General features: G+C 37.2%; 1 pseudogene; it reads right to left on the bottom strand.

Annotated features, from left to right (window-relative positions):
- Positions 1-296: 296 nt before the first annotated feature.
- LOC133102224 (CWF19-like protein 1) lies at positions 297-13,554 on the bottom strand (annotated as a pseudogene).
- Between the last annotated feature and the right edge of the window lie 2,177 nt (positions 13,555-15,731).

The raw sequence follows: 15,731 nt of genomic DNA, 5'->3' as shown, positions 1-15,731 counted from the left end.
TACCCATTAAAAATAAGGTTCTCAAATGCTATCGGCTTATGCAATTTTGAGAGAGTTCTGGTATAGTACACTGCGCACTTTCCTTCTAAACACACACACATACCACACACACACACACTACATACACCCTATATAGTGTATCAGAAGTTAATAAATATTAATTAATCAAGCTCTTTAAGCTTAAATATCCAACCAAATTCCTGTCTAATTTAGTGTAAAGTAAAAATATCAGAATTTGTGTTGCTTCTACCCATCACACATTTTTTTTCATGGAAAAGCGTTTGGATTTTGACACTTTAAACGTTTTTGAAAATGTTGATAAACACAAGCTGTACTTGGAGCTGGGTGACAGGCATGCTTTCAAAATATTGGATTTTTATCCGAGAATGTGACTTTTTCCGAAAATCCAATCTCAGGCCTTTTGCTGCAGGTAGGTTCCACGGGAATGCACAAAAAAGAAGCAGGGCCACAGTCCCCATGGGAGACTGTAGTTTCTTTAAAAACAGGCTGCTGTTACTTCCTGTGAAGTTCATAAAGTCCCTCTCCCTTTGCTTAGTCATCCAGAATGAAGCCTGGTGAGTCAGGCTCTCTTCCTCTTCCTTGCTGCTCCGACACTGCCTTCAGTCAGACTTGTCAGGAATATTAAGGATGGCTTTACTGGCCATGACCTCTCTTCCAAACTGCAAAGGAAAATTCCTTTTAATTCTGTGGAAAGGCTTTTCTCCTGAGTCAAATACAACATAAAAATATGCTGCTGCTCCTGGCTGTGCCATCTGCTTCACGGCAGAGTGCTGGGATGTCCAAGAGCACTGTCTGTTGTTCCTGTGCCCGGGGAATGAAGGCATTTCTAATGTCATCAGTGGTGTCCTGGCTGATGGCACAAGAATGACCTGGTGCTGGAGGTGATGTCTCTTATCATCTTGTTACCGAATTAAGTCATATGGACCCTGCTTAGGCCCAAGCCCGGCCGAGGCTCTCTGCCTTGGAAGGGGAAGGTTCTTTTTCTGTTCAGGTTAAAGTAGGTGAATTACAAAACCGAAGGTGAGATGGACACAGCACAAGCTTTATTCAGTGGCCAAAGAATGGAGAAGCAGTTCACAGATCAACTTCTCACCCACCTGGCGAGAAGGATTTAATTTTAGAGTAAAGACAAAGGGAGGAGAAGTGAGGCTAATGATGGGGAGGCATATGCATTAGTCTACCGGGGAAGGGACAGGGCTATTTTGAGGGAGTGGGATACCACCCCATTTTTATCCTTTTTTGGTCCTTAATGTCTGGTCGTGGCCACTGGTAGGTGTGTCATTTAATATGTAATATAGTAAAATCAATGTATAATGAGATTCAGGGTCTGTTGGAGGTCAGATTCATTGCCATCTTGGTCCCAGCTGGTTCCTTCTGGTTTTTTTTCTTTTTTTGTGTGTAGCTTCTTTTCTTATCTCTGGACCCTTTAACTTAAAGATTTATGTTCACTCCTGCTAAAGGTGGGGAGTTGGCAGGTTGTGAGCAAGGACACTTCTGCTAAAGATGGGGGTTGATGGGTTTTGAGCAGCTTTGGCAACAATCTCTCTCAAATAGAACACACCGTTTCCCTCAGCTCTTAACGAACTACCCCAGTGTAGCATTATACTTCTCCACCTCTACCACCACCTCTGCCAAAGCTCTGCCACTGAATGGTAGTGTCCAATGGGCAGAATGAGGACACAGTCGTCAGATAAGCCTCCTTTGGCCAGGGCAAGGTAGCAATGCGTGCCAGTGTTGGCCACCAGATGCTTTCTACTTCAGGGCTGGCAGGGCAAAACCAGCAAGGGCCTGGAGTCCGGGGAGGTCTGCAAGGCTGCTTCGGGTGAGGAGAAGACTTGTTATCACTGCCAGTAGATGGGTGCTTCCTTCCTGCATCTGTGCAGAGATGATAGAAAATGTACATACAGCTTTTAAATAAATCATTGGTCATATAAGTAAGAATGATTTCATCTTCTGTGTGTGGGTTGGATATAAAACACCTGTTTAATTTTAACCATCATGATTGTGAGCCAGCCTTGTGGAAGTGGGAGAGAGGCATCTGCTCCAGAAAGGTGATTATAAGTAACATAATGAAGCTTCATTTGGCCAGCACTGACTGGGGCAGAATTGCATGGTGATCACGACAGCTTGGAGATCGGGAAAATTGGGTTTGAATAGGAACTCTCCCACTTACTACCATTGTAAACTCAAACAATTGTTTAACCTCTTTTAGTCTTTGTCCCTTTATCTACAAAGTGAAGATAGATAATCATATCTATTTCATAGAGTTCTTGTGAGGATTAAATAAGAAAATGCATGTATAGCACCATGCCTGACACATAATAAGCATTCAATAAATGGTTGCTATTATAAGAAATTTGGCAACAATTTCATAAGCACGATTTATTACTGATTCAAGAGCTCATAGATATTTTTAAAACATTTTTGAAACCTTTGTTCTTTGCTATAAAACTTAATATAAACACTAATAATGTGAATATTCCTGTCTGTTACAATGTCACTCTTAGAGTTATTATGGGAATTTCCAATCCTACATTTCTTCCTTCTCTCCTAGTCCAAGCTTCTGCATATTTTGCCAAATACCACCAAATCATGACTACTTCACTTTGAGATAGGATGCATTTGCTACTCCTACTCAGTGTCTCAAAGTACTGATCTCTGCAAACTTGATTTTCTACACCCCCTTTGCCAATTGTTTTCTGAAAAGATATGGCTAATGGGAGACAAAAATGGGAAATTGGAGGACTAAGGGAGAGAAGCTAGGTTACTTCTTTGCTATCTCCCTTGGCTTTGGGCTGCATTTCTAGCATAATCTGAGTCTCCATTATTTCATCTCTTTCTGGCAGACCTCTCTGTGGTCACAGTTTCCACTGGGCAGATCTCTGAGTGACGGCTCCTCTGTGGGTTCAGCTTCTGTCTGGATGCTCTGTATTCAGGCCTTTGGTAGCATCACCTCCTTTGTCTCTCCAGCTCTAGAAGAACTTTCAGCTGATACTAATCTCTGGGTGTTGACACTAAACTCTGAGTATCCTCACCATTCCCTCACTGTCTTTAGCTCCTCCTATTCCTTTGTAACTAGTGGCCTCTATTAATAACCTCTATTGGACTACTTGATCTGGGTTCTTCTGCTGATTAGACCTGACTGATTCAATCACGGTGATTCCACAGCTGTTTTCTAAGCAACTGACCTAGTGTAGAAATTTGATTTTTAGTGAGCTTCGCCTTTGAGAGGACATTTACAAAAATAAGTATTGAAATATGATTCATTTCTTTCTTTATTCAAGAAAGCTAAAAAATTCCTGCTCTAGACTTTGATCACTAACTGATTTTGTTAGCAAATAGCTATATAGTAGAAATTCTGTGCCTGAGACTTACAGGTAAGAAAATACAATGAAGTCCAACACATAGCCACATGCCCAGAGGATGGAAAAAAGACTCTTTACTTTCTTCATTCTTACTGTTAGTATCATAGTTCCTGATATTTAGGAGTTTGAAGTAGAAATAGTTCAATTAGTTTCAAATTTATCCGAAATAAAAGAGCTTGGAATTATAAACTAAACCTCAAACTTTATGTATTACGATAGTTTATTTTTCCTCTGTCCTTCATTCATATAGTTCCTCCAAATCAAATAAACAAAAGAAAGAATAAACAAAAGAAAGTTCATTCTAATCAAATATTTAAAAAAAGATAACTAATAGTAGCAAATAAATTTTCTGCTTAGTTGTAGGGAATCTCATAAAATAATCCTGATATTTCAAACTTGCTGCTTAAGTCAATGCAGAAGAATCAAACTTATGACTTCCTTCAACTTTGTAGATCATCTGTAATTTGAGGGAAAAATAGCTGCCAAAGGAAGAAAGTGGATTAAATTCTGAAGTTTAGGAAAATCATATTAACTAAACATCTCAAATAAAACATAACCAGATTCTCTCAGGCAATCAGAGGGCCACATGCATAACTTTCATCTTTGTGCAGATGGGCTGCATTCAATAGGAAAGAGAGCATTGGACATTCAATGTGTCCTGAGCCATATGTCTTTGTTTAATTGCTTGAATTGGTTCTTTCTGTTTCCCATGCTCATTGGAAAAATATCATCAGTCCATCAGAGTTATGGAACTTATCTAAAGTTGTGGAATATCTGCTCTGAAGGATTTATGTTACTGCTATGTTAACGTAAATAAATAAAATTATTAAATTGACCATTTCAGGCAACTGTGCACTAAGGTAAGCTAAGAATTATCTTAGTTGGCGTAGCTGGTGCTTAACAAATGTTATTGACCTTAAAAAATGTCACAGTTTGCCAACAATAATGAAACTTTAATTTTTTAAAAAAAGGTTATTCAGGAAGGAAACCTACAGTTTTGAGAGCATTTCTCAAAACTGTCTATCAAAGTAACATACTCATAAAAATGAGTCAATTAGGAAAAAAATGTGGTGTTTTAATTACGCAGAAAGAGTTTGTAAAAGAGGAAACTGGATCCAGGACTTAGACAGTTTTGGATTCCATCCTTATAAAAATGTAATATAGTAATGGAAACATATGTTCAAAGATTAATGCAATTCTAAAGGAAACTAGGAAACATCATATGAGAAAAAGTAAATGAATGTAACACTTATTTATTAATTAACTTATTTAATGGACTATTTTTAAATTCAGTTTTAGATTTACAGAAGATTGAGCAGAACATGCAGAGAATTCCCAGATACCCCTTCCTCCCTGAACATAGTTTCCCTTATTATTAACATTTTGCATTGGTGTGGAACATTTGTTATCACTGGTGAGCCTTTATTCACACATTATTAACAACCAAAGTTTATAGTTTACATCAGGGTTCATGCCTTGTGTTGTATTGATATATTCTATGGGTTTTGGCAAATGTATAATGACACCTATTCACTGTCATAGTATCTTTCAGAATAGTTTCACTGCCCTGAAAAATCCTCTGTGCTCCACTTAGTCATCCCATCTTCCCTTCTCCAAACCCCTGTCAACCACTGCTCTTTATGCTGTCTCCATAGTTTCACCTTTTCCAGAATGTCATAGAGTTGGAATCATACAGTATGTAGACTTTTCAAATTGAATTCTTTCACTTACCAATATGCATTTAAGGTTCCTCCACATCTTCTCATGGCTTGATAGCTCATTTACTTTTATTGCTGAATAATATCCCATCATACAGATGTGCCATGATTTACTTATCCATTCATCTATTGAAGGACATTTGGTTGCTTCCAAGTCTCGGCAATTATGAATAAAGCTGCTGTAAACATTCATGTGCAGATTTTTTGTCTGGACATGAGTTTATAACTTATTTGGATATTTCCAGGAATTTTAACATTTATGACAGTTTTATAAAAACTTTATGCTATAAACTTTGTGCTTTAATTGACAAACTATTAACAAAATTGACAACTTTCTATAATATATATATATGTATATATATATGTATATATTAGCAAATTTACCTAAAAAAGAATTGGAAGATCTGGATTGTCCTATAATTACTAAAAAATTGCATCAGTAGCCAAAGATATTCCCTCTAAGAAAATTCCAAGCACAGATTCTCTATCGATATGTTCAAACTAGTGTTCATGGAACAAATCATTTCAATCTTAATCATACTCTTCCAGGGCACTAAAAATTTATTTATGAAGCTAGTGTAATTTCAATACCAAAATGCAACAAAGATAATAAAGTAACAAAGACATGAGCAAATTTTATTTATGAGGCAAGGATGCAAAAATCATAAATAATATGCTTACAAAAAGAATTTAGAACATTTATAAGGCATAATGGTATAATCCATCATGACAAAGTTGAGTTTATTTCAGGAAGATAAGTTTGTATTAATATTAAAAAGTAAATTAATATAATTTGCCATAATACAAGATTAAAGGAGACCATAAAGTTACCTCAAGAGTTGCAGAAAAATCACTCAATAAAGTATAATATTCATTGATGTTGATGTTCTTGGCAACTTAGAAACAGAAGGCAACTTTCTTAATCTGACTTAAAATCAACAGTAAACTTTATATACAGTGAGAACAAACTGAAGGCTCGACCTCTGAGTTTGGGAAAAAGACCTAGATTCTAAGGACTACATTTTTTATTCAATATTTTACCAGTGTTTCTAGACAGTGTGGTATGACAAGAAAAAGAAATGTGTTTAAGGATAGAAAAGAACAAAAATGTGAAAACTTATTTGCAAATCATATAATTGTACAAGGAATAACCCAAAGTGCCTACAAATAAATTATTCGAATTAATAAAAGAGGAAGGCAAAGTTGCTAAATGAAAGTCTGTATAGTAAAATAATTATGTCCCTATAGAACAGTAATAAATAGTAAGAATACAAACAAAAAAGTTAAAGATACCATTTATAATAGCACCAAGCATACAAATTATATAAAAACATATCTAACAGAACATGTTAAAGAACTCTATGAGATTTAAAAAATAATTGAAAGATATTAAACAATACCTAAATAAATGAAAAGATAAATTATATTAATTTATTTTATCTCCAAATGATTTATAGACTTAGTGCAATCCTAGTCAAAATCATAGCATGTTTTTTCCATAACAATTGACAAGCTGATTAAAAAATGCATATGTAAATTCAAGAGACTGCATATAAATACAGTCTTGCAAAGAATTGCTCTACTGTATATTAAGACTTATTGCCTAGATACACATGTATGGAAATATGGAAACACTGTGTTATGCACCAGGAACTAACTTAGTGTTGTAGGTCAATTACACTTTAGCAAACAAACAAACAAGCAAACAAACTCATAGAAAAAGAAATAAGATTTGTAATTACCAGAGTTGGGAGGGTAGGAAGAGGGGAAATTAGATTAAAAAAAAGACATTATAAAGCTATATTAATTAAGATAATGTGGCATGGGTATAGATATAGACAGGCCAATGAAATAAAATGGACAGCCCAAGAGCAGATGCACACACATATAGACATATGTATGACAGGGATGACATGGAAGGTTAGTGGAGGATGAACAATCTTTTTCATAAGTTCTATTCAGGACACCTGTATTCATATGAACAACAAATCAAAATCCTACTTTACATCATACATAAAATGAACCCTGGGTTGATTAAAGACCTGAAAGTGAAAGGCAAAATTATCAACACAGGAAAATATCTTCATGATATCAGGGTAGGGAATAATCTATATCTATTGACTTCATGTTGGTGTATAAAAAAAAGAAATAATATAATAGTAGACAACCAACCATATTTATTGAATTGAATAGGCCATTCTTTTATGTTTTAAGATGTAGCCACTATGTTGTATATGTTAGCCTTCTTTCCTTAAATAGAAAACACTTCAAATGTGAAACAGTAGAGCAGTGATATTTTTGTAGCATGGTGCCATGAGAAATACAAATTTGCAAAAACGTCTTTTTATATGCATTGTGGTAGACTTATAATATTCAAATACCTAATAGACTTTTCTTTTTTTTAATTGAGGTACAGTTGATTGACAATATTATATAAATTTCAGGTGTAAAACATAGTGATTCACAATTTTTAAAGGTTATATTCCAATTATAGTTATTATAAAATATTGGCTATATTCCGTGTGCTGTACAATGCATCCTTGTAGCTTATTTATTTTATACATAGTAGTTTGTACCTCTTAATCCCCTACACCTATTTTGTCCCTCCCCCCACTGGTAACCACAAGTTTGTTCTCTATATGTGTGAGTCTGTTTCTTTTTTTGTTATATTCACTAGTTTGTTGTATTTTTTAGATTCCATTTATAAGTGATATACATTATTAATTATTATATAATATATATAATATATATATATCTATTGACTTCATGTTGGTGTATTAAAAAAGAAATAATATAATAGTAGACAACCAACAATATTTATTGAATTGAATAGGCCATTCTTTTATGTTTTAAGATGTAGCCACTATACATTATTTGTCTTTCTCTGTCTGCCTTATTGCGCTAAGCATAAACAAATATCTAACAGGCTTTAAACATTCTTTGCCATTTACTTAATATAACTGTTTCTATTTTGTTATTCAAATAATATCACAAGTTGACATTGTATTTCTAAAATGTAAAAATAAAAATATATGAAAAGAAAGGGAAATAATAAAAATGACAAATAAGATATGTTTGTGGACCTTGGAGAATTGTTTTTCTAAGGAGTAAAACATCAAATATGACTTACTTGTTTTATTTTTATTTTTATTATTATTATTTTATTTATTTATTTATTTATTTATTTATTTATTTATTTTTGGCTGTGTTGGGTCTTCGTTTCTGTGCGAGGGCTTTCTCCAGTTGCGGCAAACGGGGGCCACTCTTCATCGCGGTGCGTGGGCCTCTCACTATCGCGGCCTCTCTTGTTGCGGAGCACAGGCTCCAGATGCGCAGGCTCAGTATTTGTGGCTCATGGGCCTAGTTGCTCCGCGGCATGTGGGATCTTCCCAGACCAGGGCTGGAACCCATGTCCCCTGCATTGGCAGGCAGATTCTCAACCACTGCGCCACCAGGGAAGCCCTATTATTTTTTTAATAAATTTATTTATTTATTTTGTCTACGTTGGGTCTTCATTGCTGTGCATGGGCTTTCTCTAGTTGCGGCGAGTGGGGGCTACTCTTCATTGCGGTGCACAGGCTTCTCACTGCGGTGGCGTCTCTTGTTGTGGAGCATGGGTTCTAGGCGTGCAGGCTTCAGTAGTTGTGGCACAGGCTTGGTAGTTGTGGTGCACGGGCTTAGTTGCTCCACAGCATGTGGGATCCTCCCGGACCAGGACTCGAACCAGTATCCTCTGCATTGGCAGACAGATTCTTAACTACTGTGCCACCAGGGAAGTCCCTGACTTACTTGTTTTAAAGACTACCTTCACTTCTAAAAAGCTACTAAAGCTCAAGTTATTTCTTCAAATGTAATGCTTTTTCTTCATAAAATATTGGGTTCTATAGCAAAAATTTTAGAGAGAATTAGTTTTATATGTTCAGCTTAATATTGCAAAAGTTGCATACCTAAGAAATTTTGTTATTAAAAATAATTGTTTAACAGGGAAAAAGGAGTTAAGGACTAGAAAGTTTCAATCTTGCAATAACAAAGTGAATTTTTCTATAGGAATTTCAACAATAATAGTGCTCTTTGAGCTGTTATGGACTGAACATTCCTGTTCCCCCCAAATTCATATGTTGAAGCCCGAACCCCCAATGTAACTGTATTTGGAGATAAGACCTGTGAGGAGGTGATAAAGATTAAATGAGGTCATATGGGTGGGCCCCTAACCCAGTAGGGCTAGTGCCCTTATAAAGAAGAGTAAGAGACACTAGAGTTCATTCCGCCATGTGAGGACAGAATAAAGAGACAACTCTCTGCAAGCCAGGAAGAGAGCTCTCACCAGAAACTGAATCAGCTGGCACCTTGATCTTGGACTTTCCAGACTCCAGAACTGTGAGAAAATTAATGTCTGTTGTTTAAGCCACCCTGTCTGTGGTATTTTGTTATGACAGCCTGAGCTGACTAATATAAGAGCTAAAAATGCATTGCTGTAAAACCTAAACATCTCTGGCTAAATGTGCCATTTGTGATGCCCTGTATTTGCTCAATAGTAATGGCCATTTCTATCATCATCAGCAATATAATTAGCATAGTTTCTTATAGTTTCATAGTTCTTCTTATTAGCATAGTTTCATAGTATTTATTTCATCCTCATTTTATCATTATTTTATCAGCTTTTGCCATTTAACTAACCACCCCAAAACTTAGTGAATTAAAAATATATACATTTATTTAGCTCATAATCTTCTAGTTCTGGTTTTAGCTGGGATCCTTATGAGTTGGCAGTCACCTGAATGTCAGCTAGGCATATCTGTCTCTGGAGGTGAGTCTGTAGCTAACACTAGCCTATAAGTTTCTCGTATTGCTTTGCATACTTTTATCCCTAGCATTAAACACAGTGTTGGGCAAATTGTGGGAACTTAATAAATACTTGTTGGACAGATGGTACTACGACAGTGACACTGGACTAGGAATTGCCAAGAAAGGTGGAGGTCCTTCAGAGAGCTGACCAGAGTCACTCTTCAGGGAAGGTGTTGGGACCTCTGGGGAGCAAATGGGAATTACATAGAAGGTCTTTGCTAGGAGTTAATTCTTTAAGAACAACCACCCTGGAGCTGCTGGCATCCAGAGCTGCCCTGATGGAAGATTCTGTTGGCAAGAACTGCCTTAATAAAGGCAGGAACTTATTGTTGAAAATCTCCAGTTCATCCCTTGTTGTAGAACATTTACTTACCTCCTCACTAAGGAGACAGTCACAGTTTGATCCTTATAGCAACATACATGAATTTCTCACACAATCTAGTCTTTGTTCTTAATAGAGTTATCCTGTAGCTAGGAAAAATAAAACAAAAACACTGTGAGTGAAAATTGTTATAAAACACTATCAGGACAGTATTTGGGTGATATGTGAAATATCCAAAAGGATCATAACCAAAGTTTGCAAATTATTTTCTTATACGTTATTATAGTGGATGCTTTAAACATCTTTTGTGAGGTGGGTGGGTCAAGTGTTATTGTATTATGATTTCACAGGTATGTAAACAGGCTCAGAGGCTCACAGGACCTGCTCTAGCTTAAGACCAATAATTAGTGAAACTAAGATTCAAAAAAAATAGGATTCCAATCCAAATTATTGGGTTGGCCAAAAAGTTTGTTTTGGTTTTTCCGTAACATCTTATGGAAAAAGCTGAATGAACATTTTGGCCAACCCAATACTTTCCTCAAGGCAATGTTGCATCTCCAAAAGCAAAACTACAGTTTGAAAAATAAAGGATGTTTTTCGAAGTTTTGTTCCAAAGTCTGAGACACGCAGTTGTGGCCAGCGGGGAGGAACTATTTGTGTGAAGATACTTGTGAAACTCAATAGCCTATTTGCTAATTTTCTTTTAAAAGAGAGCTTTGAGGGCAGATACTTGAGACATGCTTGCAGAAAAATCCTTCAGAATTTCTCTTTTACATTCAGCTTAACACCTACTTACAAGAGGGTTTATGCTGAACTTACGGTAGTAATATGATGAAATTTTTGCCTGTTTTTTTTTTTAAATTTATTTATTTAATTTATTTATTTTTGGCTGCATTGAGTCTTCGTTGCTGCGCGTGGACTTTCTTCAGTTGTGGCGAGCGGGGGCTACTCTTCGTTGCGGTGCACGGGCTTCTCATTATTACGGTGGCTTCTCTTGTTGCGGAGCACGGGCTCTAGGCGCGCGGGCTTCAGTAGTTGTGGCTCGCGGGCTCTAGAGCGCAGGCTCAGCAGTTTTGGCGCACAGGCTTAGCTGCTCCGTGGCATGTGGGATCTTCCCCTACCAGGGCTTGAACCCCTGCCCCCTGCATTGGCAGGTGGATTCTTAACCACTGCACCACCAGGGGAGCCCCTGGCCTGTATTTTTTATACCTAGAACATTAGGTTTAAACTGAATTAAGGAGAGTCCTCGGTCTTTGGAGACACACTTTATAACAGGGATTTATAACATAATCATCCATGTAAATTATACACTTAAAATCTATTTCTTAGTACTTGGAATTTCACTAGCTTTTCCAGTAGTTTACAGTTACTGTACCTTCACTTTAAAGACATTGCTGGTCATGTTTATGATTCATTTGAAGCTGACTCCGGTTAGGAATGAAAACCCCAAACACTGTATTGTTCTATAGAAAAATACCATCTACTTAGAATGATTCCCTTTAAGATGTGGATTCAGAACTCCTTTTTTTTGGAACAACCCGCTTTAGCTCTGGATTGGCTGTGGCCTGTCCGGTGGGCTGCGGGCAGGACGAATTTTCAGGCTGCTCGTCCGCTGACCTTGCACAGACCTTCCGTCGCCGCTGCCAACCGCACGTGCGCTGCTGGCTCAGGGCTGTTCCGGTGTGGCGCTGTCCGGCCTGGGGGAAAGGATGATAAAGAAGGGTAGACGCCTGAGGACTTGGCTCTACTTGTAAAAACCTGAACCACGGAGGAGCCAATGAATGGCAACATCCTTAAGTGGGTCGTGAGGGACGTGGCTGAAGAAAACTGCACCACGCTGCACCTGATACGTTGGTACATATTTAAATAGAGATCCACTCCGAAACCTGGGGGCTTCTGAAGGTTTTCTCTATGAAGCATCTGTAAATACGGTCTCTTAACGTTTTTTTAAAAAACTGCATTGTGGTGAGAATCTGGCAATATATTCATCTGCTTGCATCTCGACGTACTGAGGTTCACTCACAAATTGACTCCCATGAAAAATCCCATGGGAAAGAAGAGAGGAAACAGCCTTAAAGCAGTAGCCTCCAATGTTGAGAGGAAAACAGAAAAAAAGAGAAAAAAGTAGTAGAGGAAGACAAAAAGTCATCTGAAAGCAAAGGAGAACAGAGAGAGAAAGATTGCAAAGAAATGGGGACACGTGATGGGTAAAAGAAGGAAAATACTTTGAGGGAAACAACTTATATATCATCGGAAAGTCAGTTTACCCTTTTTGAAAACTACCTACCCAAGAACTTTTCTATTTTTGAAATCACCTCTATTTATTCTTCATAATCACTTCTTCTTACTCATGCCACCTTGTTTGATGGCACCACATGCACACCAGTTTAGGCAGATACCATAGAAAAAAAGAAAGATATGAGGCAAAGGGGAAGGGAACAAATACTGTGTGTTGGACACTGTGCAGAATGTCATAATTATAAATGTATTAGATGTGTTTACATGTGAGGAAGAAGAAATTTAAACAAAAGATTGAGAAGATTCTAACTAGTTAGATTGATAAGGAATGAATCATACAACTCATGGAAATTTATAGGACCTTACTGTTCTTTTATTTTTGCTGTAATCCCAACATTATATTGGCCATCTTTGAGAAGAATGGCATGTACTTAGAACCAATTTGATTATATGTGGAGGGTTACTACTAATATGTACACAATTTCCATTTTAATAGAAAGTCTGTCAATAGTAAAATACCCTAATAAAATAGTCTCTCTCAAATATGCCAAGGTAGATTGAGCACCGTACATTGTCCTATGTTTTGCCTAATCTGTTTTACCTGCTCTACTAGGGACCATCCTATTTCCATTTCCTTCCTTCCTTTCTTCTTCCTTCCCTCCCACCTCCTTCTTTTCTCCCCTTCCTCCTTTCTCCTTTCCCTCTGTCTCTCTTTCTTTTGGGATAATCCTAGTCATCTCCCTTTTTGGTTGACTCATATTTTTTTTCTTTACACCATCACTGAAATGCTGTAGAAGGAGAGTGTCATGAAAAGATTAGCACATGAAACACAATCCCCTGACATACTGTATTCACACAATGCCTGTTTTGAGGAATTGTACAGAAGGTTTGGTCAATGTCACAATGCTCAGAAGGTTCCTATTTTCAGATAATAAATGTTATCTCCAAGGGTGTGATTCAGACGTCTAACCTGTGAGAGCAGGTTCCTCATTACCTCTTGATCACTGTGGTTACCGTGCTGTGTTTTATTTCCAGATCCGGGCATCTTTCCTCAGGCCACCACAGAACATGGAAATTGCAGGTAGTATACACACAGGTCTACCATTGTTTCTAGCAAGCGGTTTGGCCTAGAATGGGAATTTAAAATCACAGATAACGCCACAGCTTTACAAAACCCAGTTGTTAAATCTTCCTGTTTAAGACTGTTATGCTGGGGCTTATAGAGGAGATACTGATTGGCTTCAATGTGGGGTCGGTTTTGGGTGTGGAGGTAGTTGGTGTTTAACATTCTTCTGGGAAAAGTCCCACTCACCCATGGGAAAGGAAGTCACAAGTTTGGAAGGTCAGCCACCTCTTGACCAGGGGAAGGAGGGAAGGTGGGCTGGGGGCTGGTTGAGGCCAAAGGAAGAGGATAACAGTGAGCTGAGTTTCTCTTTCCCTTTCCCAACCCTGGGCTCTTCACAGAAAAGTTACCTTCATACCGTGAGGCACAGGGTTTAAAAATTCTGCGACTCACTTTCAATTCCCCAAAGAATGGTAAGCAATATATTTCTAGTGCCTTTAAGCTTACTATATATGTTTTCATATATATTGTTTTATTTGATCCTCATGAGACCTTTATGAATTATCTTCTATCCCCATGTTTTAGGAGAGGAACAAAGACTGTGAGAAACGGTGATGCTCTCAAGTCCACACAGTAAGTCAACAAAGTTTCATTGGCACCTACTGTGTGTCAGGCATGATGCTAAGTCAGTAAGAGTAGAGCCAGGGTGGAGACAAACGTTTTAGAATTCCCAGTCTCCGGTCCTGTCCTGTTCCATTGTGCCTTGCTGCCTGATGAGTATAGTTGACAAAACTCTTTTTGGGCTTCCAGCCACATTTCTTTCTTACTGGGTAAAATTTTCCCTTCTTCCCTATTAAAATATATTAATAGTCAATGCTACTTATTTCTGACTGTGTCATTCCACTTATTAGAATGTAAACTTCCTGAGGAAAAGAATCATTTTTGCATTTGTTATTGTTTTTATTTTATTTTATAGCATCGATAGCACAGTGTTTCTCACATTAATTGTGCAATACAGAATCACTGTATATATAAAGTTCCATAAATCAGTAGCCTGTGGGTAGTTATAAAGTAAAATATGATATCTTTGAGGGGAGGAGATGAAAATTAGCTTGAGCTGCTCTTTTCTGAGGCACTTAATTATTTTAATCGATTGACATTCAATTCTGAAACATAAATGAGGTGGAAGTAAGATTTGTCACAATATGTGGGACAAATATAATCTTACTCATAAAAATATAGTTAAATTATTTTGAATATCCAGGTTTATAGTTTGACCTTGGAGATACGTGTGTGTGTGTGTGTTTGTGTGTGTGTGTAGGAAAAGAATGTAATACTAATTAAATCCAGAATTGGAAGAAATGGGAACTGGGGACAGGGAGGCTGCAGCGTTCTTTCATCCAAAGCAATCTCAAGAGCAAACCTTTATGAGAGAGTTTAGTTTTCTGAGTGAGCTGATGAGCTCACCCTTCCTTTTCACGTTCCTTTCCAAATTGCAAAGCTGAAAAGCATTGTCAATGGAAACACCCTGTTAAGTCAGTGATCTATAACACCCTATCCTACCCTAGTTTTTGTTCCTTAAGTGCCATTTTAACTGCCATTTAACCATTTGGGAAAATTAACATGACATTCCAAACATAGTCGCTAAATTTTCACATGTTCACACTCAGTTGCAAACAGGTTCTGAGCTCTATATAATTACTGTACCCGAGGGGGTCCAGACAAAAGTTCAGATATTTCCTGTCCACACTCTACATCTCAGCCTTTTGTACACTTAGAGCCAGGGAACCTGATACCAGAACATTCTCCAACAGAATCTGGGGTTTAAGAGCCCTAAAATAAAAATTCTGAGTGTGTGTGTGTGTGTGTGTGTGTGTGTGTGTGTGTGTGTGTTGGGTCAGAAAGGCCAGAAAGGGAGGGAAACAGGGAAGCAGAAGAAAAAGCCATTATATGAAAACTCTATTAAAGTAGTGAAATTCTTTAAGAAGTACATCGAAAATAAAATTTGAATATTCTGCTGCAATTGAAATGGATAAACTAGGTCTATGTACCAATATGGATAGGTTAGATGAAAAATAATATTTAATAAAAATCCAACTTGCACAAAAATATTTAGCAATGCATTAAGTAAAGAAAAAACAAAGGTACATATAGATGTA

This window comes from Eubalaena glacialis, chromosome 12 (genome assembly GCF_028564815.1).
Source record: "Eubalaena glacialis isolate mEubGla1 chromosome 12, mEubGla1.1.hap2.+ XY, whole genome shotgun sequence".
In the NCBI taxonomy this organism is placed as follows: Eukaryota; Metazoa; Chordata; class Mammalia; order Artiodactyla; family Balaenidae; genus Eubalaena; species Eubalaena glacialis.
The sequence above is the reverse complement of the archived record's forward strand: the minus strand, read 5'-3'. Positions and strand labels throughout refer to the sequence as shown.